The sequence below is a fragment of the Trachinotus anak genome, unplaced genomic scaffold (assembly GCF_046630095.1).
Source record: "Trachinotus anak isolate AG129_WGS33_773 ecotype Australia unplaced genomic scaffold, CSIRO_AGI_Tana_v1 ptg000001l, whole genome shotgun sequence".
Taxonomy (NCBI): domain Eukaryota; kingdom Metazoa; phylum Chordata; class Actinopteri; order Carangiformes; family Carangidae; genus Trachinotus; species Trachinotus anak.
The window spans coordinates 20,667,376-20,681,416 of record NW_027273852.1 but is presented as its reverse complement, the minus strand read 5'-3'; the positions used below and the strand labels follow the sequence as shown (position 1 = coordinate 20,681,416).

At 43.6% G+C, this 14,041-nt stretch overlaps 1 protein-coding gene across 5 annotated transcripts in view; it reads left to right on the top strand.

The window, feature by feature from the left end:
* The first annotated feature begins 6,911 nt into the window (after positions 1-6,911).
* The window catches only part of satb2 (SATB homeobox 2), a 51,297-nt gene continuing 44,167 nt past the window's right edge, over positions 6,912-14,041 (top strand). For 2 of the 5 annotated variants that reach the window (XM_071483833.1, XM_071483824.1), the window contains exon 1: positions 6,912-7,673. The gene's annotated coding sequence lies outside the window, so the exon portion shown is untranslated. Of the gene's footprint in view, positions 7,674-8,826; positions 9,411-11,543; positions 11,681-14,041 lie in introns of those variants that run through there. The other 3 variants (XM_071483804.1, XM_071483814.1, XM_071483810.1) reach the window with 3 other exon arrangements.

The window sequence follows — 14,041 nt, the reverse complement described above, 5'->3', positions numbered from 1 at the left end:
CAGCTTGACATGGGGAGTGTTTGCCAAGGTGATTGTGTCAGCCTTAGAGGAAGGTGACCGGTCGGAGTGGAACGGAGTTGATTTTGGAGCAACTTTATGGTGTGTCACTGTTGCCTGAATGATCTTAGAGCCAGAGGGTGTTTTATTTTACGGACAAGCTTTGTGTGTGCTGCTCTTAAGACCGTCCTGCCTGTTCATCTGTGGAGTGTAGATGCTTTTAAGAGGAAAAACACGTCTCTATCAAGGAAAAATTTCATGCTATAAAGAGTTTAATTTTATTTCACTAGAGCTGAATATTAAGGGCCAAGTAGCAGGATGAATTAGACTCACCTTTTTTTGGTTTTTTTGATGAGCTGACCCTATTTGTCTGGGGCACAGTGAGAAACTCAGATTTCCACATTTCTTAATGCAACAGAGGGTTAGTTGGTAGTGAACGCCTGGACAGCTCAGCTCAGCTCAGCGTCTGGCACTGGGTCCGTTTGGAAGACAATACCTCTGGCAGGTCAAGTAAACCCTGGCCCCCAAAACACTGAACACACTTTCCAAACCTCATTACACAGACCTCCGCTGTTTTGTTGCTCCCCAGCCTGCCTGCCCCCCCCCCCCCCCCCCCCTCCTCTCTCCAATTCTTTTCCAATGAGAATTGAATTTCTTACTCTTGTTTTTTTTCAAAGTGTTTATGTTATCATTTGTAAATCTTACCAGAAGTGGACCATGAGCACAAGAGGGGAACTCATACACAGTTTAATGAAGTATTTACAGATAATTCCAACTGTCAAATACTTGTGCCCGATGACATAGTGCAGAGTGCTGACGCTCACAACCGCCTCTCTCCCTCCAACTCGCTCCTTCCTCGTTAAGCAGGCGGATTTGATTTCAGGTAAGAAGTTTTTGGGAGGAGGGAAAAAAAAAAGGCTGTGGGGACTGCCAGCGGGGGCCACGGCTTTTACCAAGAAGGAAAACAATCCTGTGTGTTGCATATCAGAGCTCAGGCGCTGAGAAGCTGAGATAGGCATGAGGACATTAGAGCTGATAGACACAATTTGCTCAGAAAAATGAAACCTCTGGAGTTTGTTTTAGACATTCAAGGTCAGACTGTTATTGCCAAGTGTATCAACTGCTTTTCATTTAACTTCCTCCACATTTGTGTCTCTGAAATATAACTGCTGGTGTGTCATAAATCAGATTATGTGCGGCTTTTTTTCCATTTACTGTTCTGTTAATCTAATTTTATTCTGTTAATCTAATAATAACAGTGGGGAAAAAGGATGAAATAGAAAAAAGGCACCACTTTCTAATAAGACAGCCTTCATTAAGTGTTAATGTGAATGTTTTATACTTTTTTTACAGTTATAATCAACCAACAAGAACAAATGTGGGGTTGTGAAAAATCATTTTTAATCATTCATTTGGTAATAATGCAACTACAAATGTTTGTAATCCATCAATAAATGTTTAAGAAGCTGTGAATTTCATGGATGTCGGTCCATATCCTCTGCAGCTCTTTTAGACCATAAAGTCCAATCAATCAGGCTGATTCACAACCTGGCAACCAAAAAAACTCTTATTAATAATGGCTTATAAATGTAATATTTTCTAAATCATTTATTACCATTAATAAAGCATTTAGTTACAACTTTGAACCCTTTGTAAATTGTGTTTTTATTAGAAAGTGGTAACCAAAAAAATTAAATATATGATCAAGGTCAATATTTGACATTTGACACACAGATCAAAACCGTTTTTGCCTGATAGATTCTACAAAGACTAAATATCATAACCTATAGGCCTAATTGTTAATCATATATCTACCAGGATATTGAGCATATTATGGCCTATTGATTCCCATTCACAAAATAAAAATACCAACGCAAATACATTATTATTATTGTTATCGTTATTATCGTTATTATTACCATTATTATTGCCATTATGATTATGATTATGATAATGATTATTGATTATATTGTTATTGTTATTATTATTATTATTATTTCGTAGAGGATGTTTTTAGAGGTAGGAGCTCTAACTCATCAGTTAAAGTCAGGATCAGTCTCCAGTCTGTCGCAGAGAAAAAAGAGAAACCAGTGAAAAATGGTGTGAAGGAGCAATAATGGAGCCGTAAGTCGTGACCTCTGCATGGAAGCAATTTGGAAACAGCCTGAAAGTGCCGTAAAGACAAATTAATCCTCCACGGAAACGAGATACATCCTTTAAAAACAAGCCATTTGGGCCGCTGTGGCCCATCAGCTCCTCTTTAACCTTAAAGACCAAGCAGACACAATAACACCCAGGTGAATCATACGTTTAGTGCTGGAGGGAAGTTACATGGCTCCTTAAACCTGTGTATTAACGCACAGAAAACAGGCCTACTGAGATAAGTGGGTTCACAGACTTTAAGCTTTACATCTTCGTTTTCCCCGATTGGCTCCGATCAGGCGGACGGACAAACAAACGCGTGAAATAGGTGCTCTGCAAAATATGCATTTATTTTCGTTAGATTGTCTGCTGTTCGTTATCCCTTCGTTACTTTCGTTTTCAATTAGAGCTGATTCCAACCATGGGCCCTTCAGTTGAGCGGAAAACCGGAAAACGCAGCAATTAGAAAACGTTTGCCTCACTCACAGCGGCATTCTCCATAATTCTAATAATAATAGTAATAATAATAACAATGATAATAATAATAATACTGTGGGTAACATAAACAAATTTGCCCTCTAAAATGTCGAATTAACCTATTTATTATTGTTGTTATTGTTATTATTATTGTTATTACTATTACTATTATTATTGGCGTTGGAAGTATGTAGCCACTAATTTACTAATTCGGTCCGTTTTCATTGTTTTATTCATCTCATTAATTTCACAAAATTACATTATTATATTGTCAAACTTGTTTCCTGACATTTCTGTTATTTACGAGATTTGTTTTGCTTTGTTTTGTTTGTCTAACTTCCGGTGGCTCCTCTCTCCGGTTCGACTAATTTGGCCGTGAGTGACTTATCTGCACAGTTTGGCCTCGCAGGCCTTTTTTTTTTTGTCAGGACTTGTGTCCCTCATCATCTGAGGGGATTTCTCCCCACAGCAGCTCAACACACAGCTCACCCACGATCAGCGGGAAACTCACACACATGGATAAATGATGTTTGTGCCTCCATCCGTGAGAAGGATCATTAAAGCCGATTTCAGTCTTTTTTCTCATCCTGTGTGACACAGCGGCGACGCTGAGAGACGGGGGTGTCTGGCACAGCAGCGGCTCAGGGCGCAGCCAGAGCGCGGCCAGAGCGCGGCCAGAGCGCGGCCAGAGCGCGGCCCCGCTTCCTGTTGGCAGCGCGGACAGCTCCTGTTAATAGGCTACATGAATAATTTCCCTTGAAACCCGCTCACCAACATGATTTACATGTGAACGTCACAATACAATAGTTCCCGCTGTTTCTGATGAACAATAAAAATCTTAATAAAACGTGCCATTGTGTAGATTTGCTTACATTTGGATGCATGCAGCTCATAAGAGCATAAAGTTTATCAGGTTTCCAGGCAACAACCTGTTCCTGCGTTACAGTCCTATGACTGGTTCTGCAGGAGAACACTGTAAACATGTGAACAGAATCATTTACATCCAGTCCCTGTTTAAGAGCGGGAGGGGGGGGGGGGGGGGGGGGGGGTCTCACTCTGATCAACTCCAGCAGCGAATCATCCTGAGACTCGGACATGTGTCACTTCACGCTTTGCAGCACTGTTAATCCAGAGTTTGGTAAAGCGGCCTCCTCTTCCCTGTGCTCTCGGGTTTTTCTGCCTTTTGCTCTCCACCACAGAGCCGCGCTGTTTGCACAAACGATGCTCCTGCTTCTCTCAGGCTCACACTGCGGAGGTGGCAACAGGCGTCTGAAGCCTCCTGGAATAAACCCGCCTCAGTGACGGGCACATGAAGGAAACGCGGAGTGAGGGATCAGCTCAGAGCATGAGCTCAGAGTCGCACATGATTTATTTCTCTCCCCGGTGTCTGTCATTAAGATAAAGGTCAATTCTTGAATAACAAAATTAGAATAAATGAAGTTTCATTCCGCGTCATTTCGCCTGCATGCTCCCACAGTGTAAATTCAAGACCGAAACTCAGGTTATTTATTAATGTTTCATTTTCCCTGCCTGATCCAGTCCAGATGCATTCTTCTCGGAAAGATTCTGCTGACTTCTTGAATTTGAAATGAGTGTTGTGTTGTGCCGGAGGTCTGCTCTGCTTAAACTCACAGGATCACTCTCTATAAATTGCTCTGCTCCTTGGATGTGAGATAAATAAAAGCATGTTATTCTTTTCTTTTCTTTCTTTTTTTTTACTGGAGGGTGGTGGTGGTGAGGGTTGGAGAGTGGGTAGGTGGTGCTCAGAGGAGGTGACCCCCCCCCCCCCCCCACACACACACACACACACAACTTATTGTTCTCAATAATTGTAATTGCCCCACATTACTCTCCAATCACTATCATGATGTTAACACGGGCTTTTTGCAGAATCAAATCCATTATTCAGCCCCCGCTCCTCCGAGCTTGTTTTCCATCGGGGCTATTTCAGGGATCAATATTTCATTCTACTTCACGGCACCGCGGAGCGCTTTACGCTTGTTTGGATTCGTTCCTAGATTCCCAGTTCCCCAAGAAATGGAGAGTAGACAGAGGGAGAGGGTCTGCAGGCTGACGCTTCCCTGCCGGGCTTCAATAATTCACGGTGCCCGCTGCAGCCGAGTGTCTTTGCATGATGAGCTGAAAAGCGCAGGATGCAGTTTAGTCAACAGACATTTCTCTGAATAAATACAGAGCAGTGATGCGCCCTGTCCCCCTGCTTGTTCATTTTCCTTCAGACAAAACTCTGAATTTATCTCCACAAAATGTCTTTTCTCCTGATCTGAGAGAAATATTTTTAATATTTAAACACGAGAGAAAGGGGACGAGTTTGACTTTATTCTTATTTTGTATTTTTCGTGATATTTTAGTTGTTGACTTGTGCGCCTGACCCGGGCATTAGAACTGCGCTGATTCAATATTGAATCCAAAGTCACTTTAACCTGGAATCTATTTAAAACGAACTCACACGCACGATGCTGCTCTAATCTTCGCAGACACTGAAGAGCAAACACAAAACGAAATGTTTCCTCCGGGAGCAGTTTACCAAGGTTCCGACAGTCTGTTTAATTCAAAGACAATTGTCTGTTACAAATGAAAATAACCTGAAGACTGAAGTGTGTTCTGCTCCAGCAGCGGGAGAAGTTTGGAGCCTCACATGTGCGACCCGCGCACTCCGGGCTGAACGGGCTTCATGGTGAGAGACAAGACGCTGCTGTCACGCTCTTATTTCTGCCTCTAACCAGTCCTTCACGATTAAAATCAACTCAGCAGAGACTCGTAAATGTCGCTAAGATAGAAGCTGTTCATTTCCCCACACATTCTGCCTGTTCCCGCTCACACACACACACACACACACACACACACACACACACACGCTCTGCCATCAGGCCTGTGCTTCCTCCTCTGCAGCAGAATCACTCTCATCACCATCACCACCATCAGCGTCATTATCATATTTAATACTGTGGAACTGGAGGAACTGGCTCAGTCCGCCTCCAGCTGCGGGGTCGCCAGGTGTGGACCAGGTGAACAGGTGAGTCCCGGACGTGGTGCTCCACACTGACTGTGTGACACTGAGACGAGGCTGGTGGGGGACGGGGGACGGGGGGGGGGGGACGGGGGGGGGGGGGGGATGGGACGACAACACTCGGACGCACACACTCGGACGCACAGCACCAGAGCTGCAGATGTTACAAACCTGTGGCTCCAGTTTACTGTGAGCCCCGGGGATTCTGCTGAGGGCAGAGGGGAAACAGAAACAGGGCTGTCATAGAAAATAATTTTCACACCGCACAGTATTTACTAGGCCTACTAACAGAGCTGTTATAAGGTCCATCACACTTCCGTCTTACTTCTATCAAAACTTATCAAAACTTAACAAATGTGTCAAATCAACTGACCTTTTCTCAAAAACATCTGCTTTCCAACTTCAGTTTCTTTATAGAGCGGCCTCCCCTGAGGACTCTCTGCTGCACACCTCACTTCACACAGCGGATATTTTTAATATATTTCATTTATTAATTCATGTATTAAATGTTACTTTGCAGTCAGAGAATATTCCGTATTTCAGTGTGATTTGACCCTCGATGGCTTCCTCATCTAATAGACACCACGCAATGACATCTGTCTGTCACAGGTTTATCATTGACAGAGAGACCACAACACTGATGACGAGGGGCAGAGAGAGAGAGAGAGAGAGAGAGAGAGAGGGTGGGGGAGAGAACTCACCCCTGACTTATTATTAGGCTACTTATTAACGTGTATCGGTGCATGGACTTCAACTTGGGTGGATGATATCTGCAGGATGATACCGAGAGTGTGAGAGGGAAGCTGCAGCCGCTGATAGCAGCGCGATAAGTTACATAATATTCTAACCATGTGTCTCTTTCTCTTTAATGTCAAAGTACACATCATGGCCCAGAGGAGAAGATCCCAGTGAAATATGATTTATTACGGGAAAAAAACAAAAAACTGTTTATGTTGCAGGAGACAGAATTTAGTCAAAACAGAGTTTTCTGTTGTTTTTTGGCACCGGGAACAGTTTGATCCCACGGGCCGTGAACTCTGTGTTTGCTGTCGCTAAAAAGGACAATTTATGGACAAAAAAGTTTTGTTGGACACTTCTGAATCATTTTATTTTGTCCTTATGAGAGAGATCCGTCCCACAAAATGTATTCGTGGGTCAGATTTGTTTTTTGACGCCCCCTCTCCTCCCTCCCTCCCTCCCTCCCTCCCTTCCCTCTTTCTCTTTGTCTCTCCTCCCTTCTCTCCTCCCTCTATCAGTCAGTGCGCCCGTTGGCACAGGAAAGATTGAAAGTGACACAGTCTGATTAGAGCCCGGTCCTCTGCACCGTTTCAATCCCGTTTATTCCCGTGACTCCGGCAGCCGCGGTCTGCGCTGTGCTCCTCTCTCCCGGGTTGTGTGTGTCGGAGCGCTTTCTCGCTGTGTCGCCTTATTTTTTTCTTTTCGCTTTTCTCTCTTTTCCGAGGATGAAGCGATGAGCTCAGAGGAGGGAAGAGTTCTGCCCTGAAGACGCGTTTCTGAGGCGGACACAGGCTTAAAGGGAGGACGAGAGAAAAAGTCCAGACTGCGTGAAAATACTATCAGGTGTGTGTGTGTGTGTGTGTGTGTGTGTGTGTGTGTGTGTGCGCGCTCCGGTTTGACACGAGGCTCCGCGGCTCCAGGACAGACCACTGCCGGTGCTGTCAAACTCTCCCCCCTCTGCTTCCCCAGAGACGCGCATCCTCCGTTCACCTCCAGTGTCCGACATTCACTCTACTGCTTTGCTATCGTCGCCCCCCCCCCCCCGACCCCCACCCCCACCATCCACAAACAGACACACATACACAGACACCCCGCTGCCACCGCCACTAACTGAAAGTTTTTTCCGTGTGGATCTCCGTCCCGACCCCGAGTCCAGATTCAGCTCAGTAGCAGCGTGATCCGCCGCCGTGTGTCCGGGAGCCGAACCCAAGCCCAGCCCTGGATTCAATACTGCTGATCAATGGACAGAGCCTCCTCAGCGGCCAGCAGCGCTACAGACACGCCGTAAACAGTGAGTGTCCACACACACACACACACACACACACACACACACACACACACACACTCTCAGGCTGCATGCTCATCTGCCCGCACACAGTGATTTAAACTCGCTGTAAATGATCACGAAGTGAATACAAATGATAATAAAGTCAAATAAAATAAAGTATCAGAGACGCTGCTCGATTATCAACCTGACAGAAAGATTTGACTTTAGAGCAGAATGATTGTCCCTTCAGTCAGTTTAATTAAATAAATCAACTATACACTGTTATCGTCATTATTATTAGTAGCAGTATTGGTATTAGGCTTATTATTAGTTTAATAAAAATATATAGCCAAAGACCAGCAATATATTTAGGCTATAAGTGTAATTACGGTTATTGGAAAATTAGTTGAAATATATTTCTGTAATAAACCAAATTATGAATTGTTATAGTTTTTAACAACACCCGCATATTTACTAATAATGTTCCCATGTGTGACTGAGTTGAGTTTCATGGCTCTGTGTTGTGTGTTCAAGTGAAATCTATTTCCTTTAATATTAGTATTTTTTCACAAGTATTAGTTGCATCTGAAGCGTTTTAAATATTGCACAAAGTGTGGCATAGATGCGTCAATAAAATCACATATATTAGGCTCCTAAAAACTGTCTGGAAATATTGTGAGTTTTTTATTATTTAGTATAATTTATCATTAGTTATTTCACTTTACTGGATCCTTGGCAAACGCTGCAGGTTTATAACCACACATTCAGAATAATTCACAGCAAAGCTTTATCACTGCAAGTTGTGTGTGTGTGTGTGTGTGTGTGTGTGTGTGGGTCAGAATAAATCCTGTTTTCACAAAACAAGAAGACGTCTCTATATGCGTCACCACATCTCTTCAGCCCACGCTGTAACTTTTTAACTTTAAAAAAAAATAATAATTAATGACCAATCACTGTGTGAGCTGTCGCTGATGTTACTAATTAACGCGCCCGGAGCTGAAATAATCGCGTCAGTTTTACGCCGCTTCAACCCGCACATTTCACCGGTGACCGGGACGAACGATGAATAAAACACAGCGGAGGGAGCCGAGGGGGCGCGGAACACGGTGCAGTGTTTCGGCTGCTACACGGGCCTTTAAGCCCTGTCACACAGGACACAGTGTCCGCGGAGGCAGCGGCCGCAGCAGCCTCGCAGCGCACACGCCTTCACTGTGGTTGCAGGCTGAGGTCCGAGCGGCCACCGAGCAGAGGTCCCGGGCCGAGGCCTGCACACCCCGCTCCCGCTGCGGCCAAGTGCGCCCGGAAACAGTCCTTCCGCAGAGGCAGCAGCGAAAACACAAAAGCTGTTTGTGGCCATGAAACCAAACCTCCATCACCCAGCCACGTTTTACAACGAACCCTGAATTTAGAAGAAATAAACAAACAGAAGTTTTAATCGTCGCATGCACAAGTCCAACAACAGGTCGCGCTGACAGAAGCCTGCTGCAGCTTAAAGGGCTCTGTGTTGGTGCTGTGCATGAACACAGGGCCTCGTCATCACGGTGACAGCAGCAGCCTCGCAGCCTCGAACCGGAGCCCGGCGTCCCCGGTGACCTTTCCAGACCCAGCAGGCTGACTCAGCTCCCCCCGCTCCTCCAAACCACCACTGCGCCTCTCTCATAAACTCAGACACGTGTGAAATGTCAGCTTCCGCTCACACAAATGCCTTTTTTTTGGTTTGTCGTCGTTGTTGTTGTTGGAGCTGATTTCTCACCTGTGCAGGTAAAATGCGGCTCCGGCTTTAGACTGAGTAAAATACATTTCTTTTTACACGTATCGGTAAATTGTACCGGGATTGTTAGAATTAAAATAGACCTAATAATAAATTAGAAAATAATCACAATCCTGCGGCCTGGTCAGCCAACATAAGCTTTTTCTCTTTGAGGCGTCATCACAGCCCGCGCATAAACAATAAAATAAAAAAAACATAAATAAAAAAATGAAAAATCATCTGGGCTTTTTCTGAGGAAACCGCGAAGAAACCAGATTGGTCTCAGCCGGTGTGATGGTTTCTGGCCCGCTCCTCCGTGTAAAGTTTGCTTTACCAAAAAAAAAGTTGACGGGCCGCGCAAAGTCTGACGGGACGTGAAAAGGGGCGGTGGGAAAAATGGTGAGAAAGCCATATTTTCTATGACTTTCACTGAGCTAATTTATTTATTTTTTTCATATTTACATCGAAATGTGGTGCAGGAGGTGAAGGTTTGGTGAGGCACAAATGATTTCTGGTCTGTCACGTCAGGCAGATTATCACATTGTTTGTCTTGACTGCAGTTTCTGCTTCAGCTAAAAGAGGATTTTATTATATTATTCCTTTCATTCTCGTTTCAGGGAACTTTTAGAAAGTTTGAAAAGATAATCAGGATTTATTAGATTAATAATCTGACCTCCTCCATTAACTCTCCCCCACTCTCACGGCCTGTCTGTGTGAACCCAGTTATCTGTTCATACATGAGATGGGTGTGTCAGTGTCATTAAACAGCAGATTAGGCTCAGTGGGCACAGAGAGAGAGAGAGAGAGAGAGCTTCACTAATGATGCTCTGCACACTCACATCACTGTAACATCTCATTCAGCTGTGTGTGTGTGTGTGTGTGTGTTCACAAACCCAAGTTGATTCCCAGTGCGGTGAGGCTGGTGCGCTGTGGCAGACTGGTTTGGAATCAGTTTGTGTACATTACAGTAAAAGTTCAACTTGTCACCAGGCTGCTCCGTGCACGTGTGGGTTTGTGCGTGCACGCGCAGGGGTGGACAAAATAACAGAAACCTTATAGTGTCACAGAGGTTGCGTCACCGTTGTGGGCACTACCACTGTGTCCACTCTCAGTGCTGCACGTGCACGTGTGCGTTTTTGCTCCCCGTGCTCTCATTCGTCCCCGCTGTGTGTGAGTCAGTGTGTGGTCCCTGGAAGTGTTAAAGCACAGAGTCTGTGTAGCGTGCTGGCTGTGGTTTGTGTGGCTTTGTGTCTGTCTGTGTGCGACTGTGTGCGTATGGATGAGTGTGTTTAAGCAGGCGTTGTGCGTCCTCTATAGCTGGAGGGGCGAGGCTATAAACGCCTAACTCTTCATCCTGCTTTATCAAATGAGATGTTTACCAGGGAGACAAACATGTTCGCCAGAAGGCCTCCGTCTTGCCCCTTCACTCTGTGTGTGTGTGTGTGTGTGTTTGAGCATGTAGACCCCCTCCACAGCTACAAAAAAGTTGTGTGTGAGTGTGTTTGTGATGAAGGTCCCTCTTTCCCCCTCACACCAACACTTCCCACATCACACCGCTCTCTGCAGTAACACATCTGATGGCCATAAACGGCTAACTCCACAATAATGTAACCTGCACTAACAGCAATCATTTCTCATAAACGGCCACATAAAAAAAGTTTCATGTTGTTCCTCATTTTGTTTTCAGACTTTTAAAAAACAGATTCTGTGAATCAGAACTTTGATACTTCCCCCCTGAGTTTTATTTCTGCCGCTTTGGTTGCACATTAAAGGTGATGGAGGAGTTGCAGCAGGCATTTCAGCACATCCCTGCTTCAGTACGTCTGTGCATGCATGTATGTACATTCTGTGTTTCTTTGACAGCAGGGCTTTTAATATCTCTCCCCCTCCCCCCCTCCTGCTGTCTTTTATCTGTGCTGCAGAGCCAAGCATTAACCAATAGCTTGATAACCCTGCTATAAAAGTGGATCTCGAACGGGAAGAACAGCCGTATCTCTGGATATTTTCCTATAGGTGACGCCTCTCCCATTCTCCCCTGCTATCAGTGCTAATAATGCCCTCATAGGTCACTCTCTCTCTCTCTCTCTCTCTCTCTCTCTCTCTCTCTCTCTCTCTCTCTGTCTCTCTCTCTGTCTGTCTGGTTTGCATGTTAAAGGCACAGCCTTTCGTTAGCAGACACGTCTCGTAACGGTTAAAAGAGATACTGGAGAGGCAGTTAGAGCAGGCGATGGAAGTTTTCCCTCTTTAAGCGTCACGCTCGCTCGACTCTGCCGTGTTAGAGGTCAGTTGTGTTTCTTACTAACACTTTCACAGAGTGAACATCTGATCCCGGTGACTTTTCGTTTTTACTTGAGGTGTGTGTGAGTTTCAGAGCTGCGGTGTTTACTCCTGTCTGTTTTCTGTAGAACTTGAATGTACAGTGAAGTAGTGTGTGTGAGTGTGTGAGTGTGTGTGGGTGTGTGTGAGGGTGGGAGGCAGGAGCCAATATAAAAACAGGTTTCTTCTTCATTACATCTTAAAAACCGTGGAGCTGTTTTGACTCCACCTGTCGTCGCCTCTGATTTTCTTTTTTTTTACACTTTGTGCACATTTGACATTAAAACAGCTTCATGCAACTTTTTCACAAAACTAAAGGCACAAGAGAGAGTGACTGAGATGAAAAAAAAAAAAACTAAAACAAAGTGCAGCTTTCATGCACCCGTCATTATACCATATGTATTCAAACAGATGGGACTACCAATCAGAGTCTGTCAGCCGTCTGATTTGCAGAGTTTAGACTGGCTTTGAATTACATGTTAGCCTCTGTTTGTGTGTGTTTACGTCTTTGAGTTGGACATATTGTTTATAGGTGTGTTTGTTTGTCGTGTCGTATACTCTTCTATTTCTTTGGGTGTGTCTGCATTTTTGCTCTGCAATCTTGTCTTTGGCCCTCAGTGTGTATTTGTTATGTCTACAACGTGTAATAATGTGGAATTTGATAGTGGCTTATCATCAAAACACGAGGTTGTCCCAGAATCAAACATTATGCGGGATAAACACAGCAGAATGCTTTTCAACCTTTTACTTCAGGAGTTCAGACTGTGTTCTTTGTTTTTTTTATGGAAAAGAAGCAGAATGTATCTGTTTATTTTCATCTGTGTTGATCATCATTTCATTGACAGGCTTTTAAAAGGAAAGCTTTAATAATTAATTGTACACTTTCTCTGAGAGCTATGACAGCTGCTCAGAGAAGCAATAAATTGGGAAATGTGTCTCCTTATCAAAAAGACATTACATTTGATACCCGTTTCCATGGCAGATAAATAACAGCTCCTCTTATCACTTCTTTATTAACTCCTTTAACTAACACACACCTTATTCAACAATGCGGTTCAGATGAATTTCGGATGGTCCCGATAACGATCTCCTCGTTTGAACACTGATATCTGTGTTGCCAGACCTATGACTTTAGTGGCAGAGCCATTAACATGTGATGTGCCTGTATATACCATCAAACAGTTATCAAGTCCAGTCCGCGTTTGTTTAAAGACGGTCCTCATGACAAAAGGCTCTTGCTCAACACACCCATAGTAATTGCATAAAACAGATTAGCATTTATCAGTCTGTGACTGTGGATGTTTATGTGATAGTGTGATATCTAGGCACGCACGTTCACACTCCAGTTAGTGTTTACATGCCAAAATTCTGCACCCGTGTTTACAATGAAAAAACAACAAGAAACAAAGAGAAAGAAACAGGGAGAAAACAGTAATGTAAGAACGTTTTCAATGAATCAATCAGTTAATCAATCACTTCCTCATATTTAACTCCAGTGATACAGTGTACAGCAACAGGCTCCGTGTAAATATGAAATTATGTCCTGCAGATCTAGAGGATATAATTTCATATTTACACATTTACATATATTATTAAAAAATCTATGTTGCACAGTGATTTACTGTTGAAATAAGATGCCAGTTGTAAGAAATAATAAAAACCAAATGTTTTTGATCTTTAAAGCAGTAACTCCCTTCTTACTTAGACTGAATTATATCATACAGCATAAATCACAACTACAGTGAGGGACTGTATGAAAATTACAGTGGTGGTGGGGGGGCTAAACATTATATTCACTATATTCACTATATTGGATTGTTTGTTTATAAAAATATTCACAGTTTCCTGAAGCCTGAACTGACACCTTCAAATTTCCAGTTTTGTCCGAGCAGCAGTCTAAAAACAAAAACATGATCAGTTCTCATGGAAAAGCTGAAAATCCTCAGTTAATCGATTATCAAAACAGTCGCTCGTTAAATTTCTAGTGCTTGACAAATAAATTAACTTTACTTTTCAGTTCTAAGTCCTGGATTGATTTTACTGATGCATTGATGCATTTTACTGATGCAGCTGCTTGAGGTTGAGCTCAACTGGACAACTTTAAATACAGGTTGTGGTTCCCAACCTATGGATCAGGCCCCTTCAAATGGTCCCATGATAAAGTGTCACAAGCTTAAAATGTCGGGAGCCACTGCTTTAATATTTAACAATGTTTTGTATTTTATAAACTCATCAATATGTTTTCTTAGAAAATATAAAATCTTAATCTGAAGTGGTAAACACTGTCAGATAAATGTAGAGGAGTAAGAGGAACCATCTTTCCCTC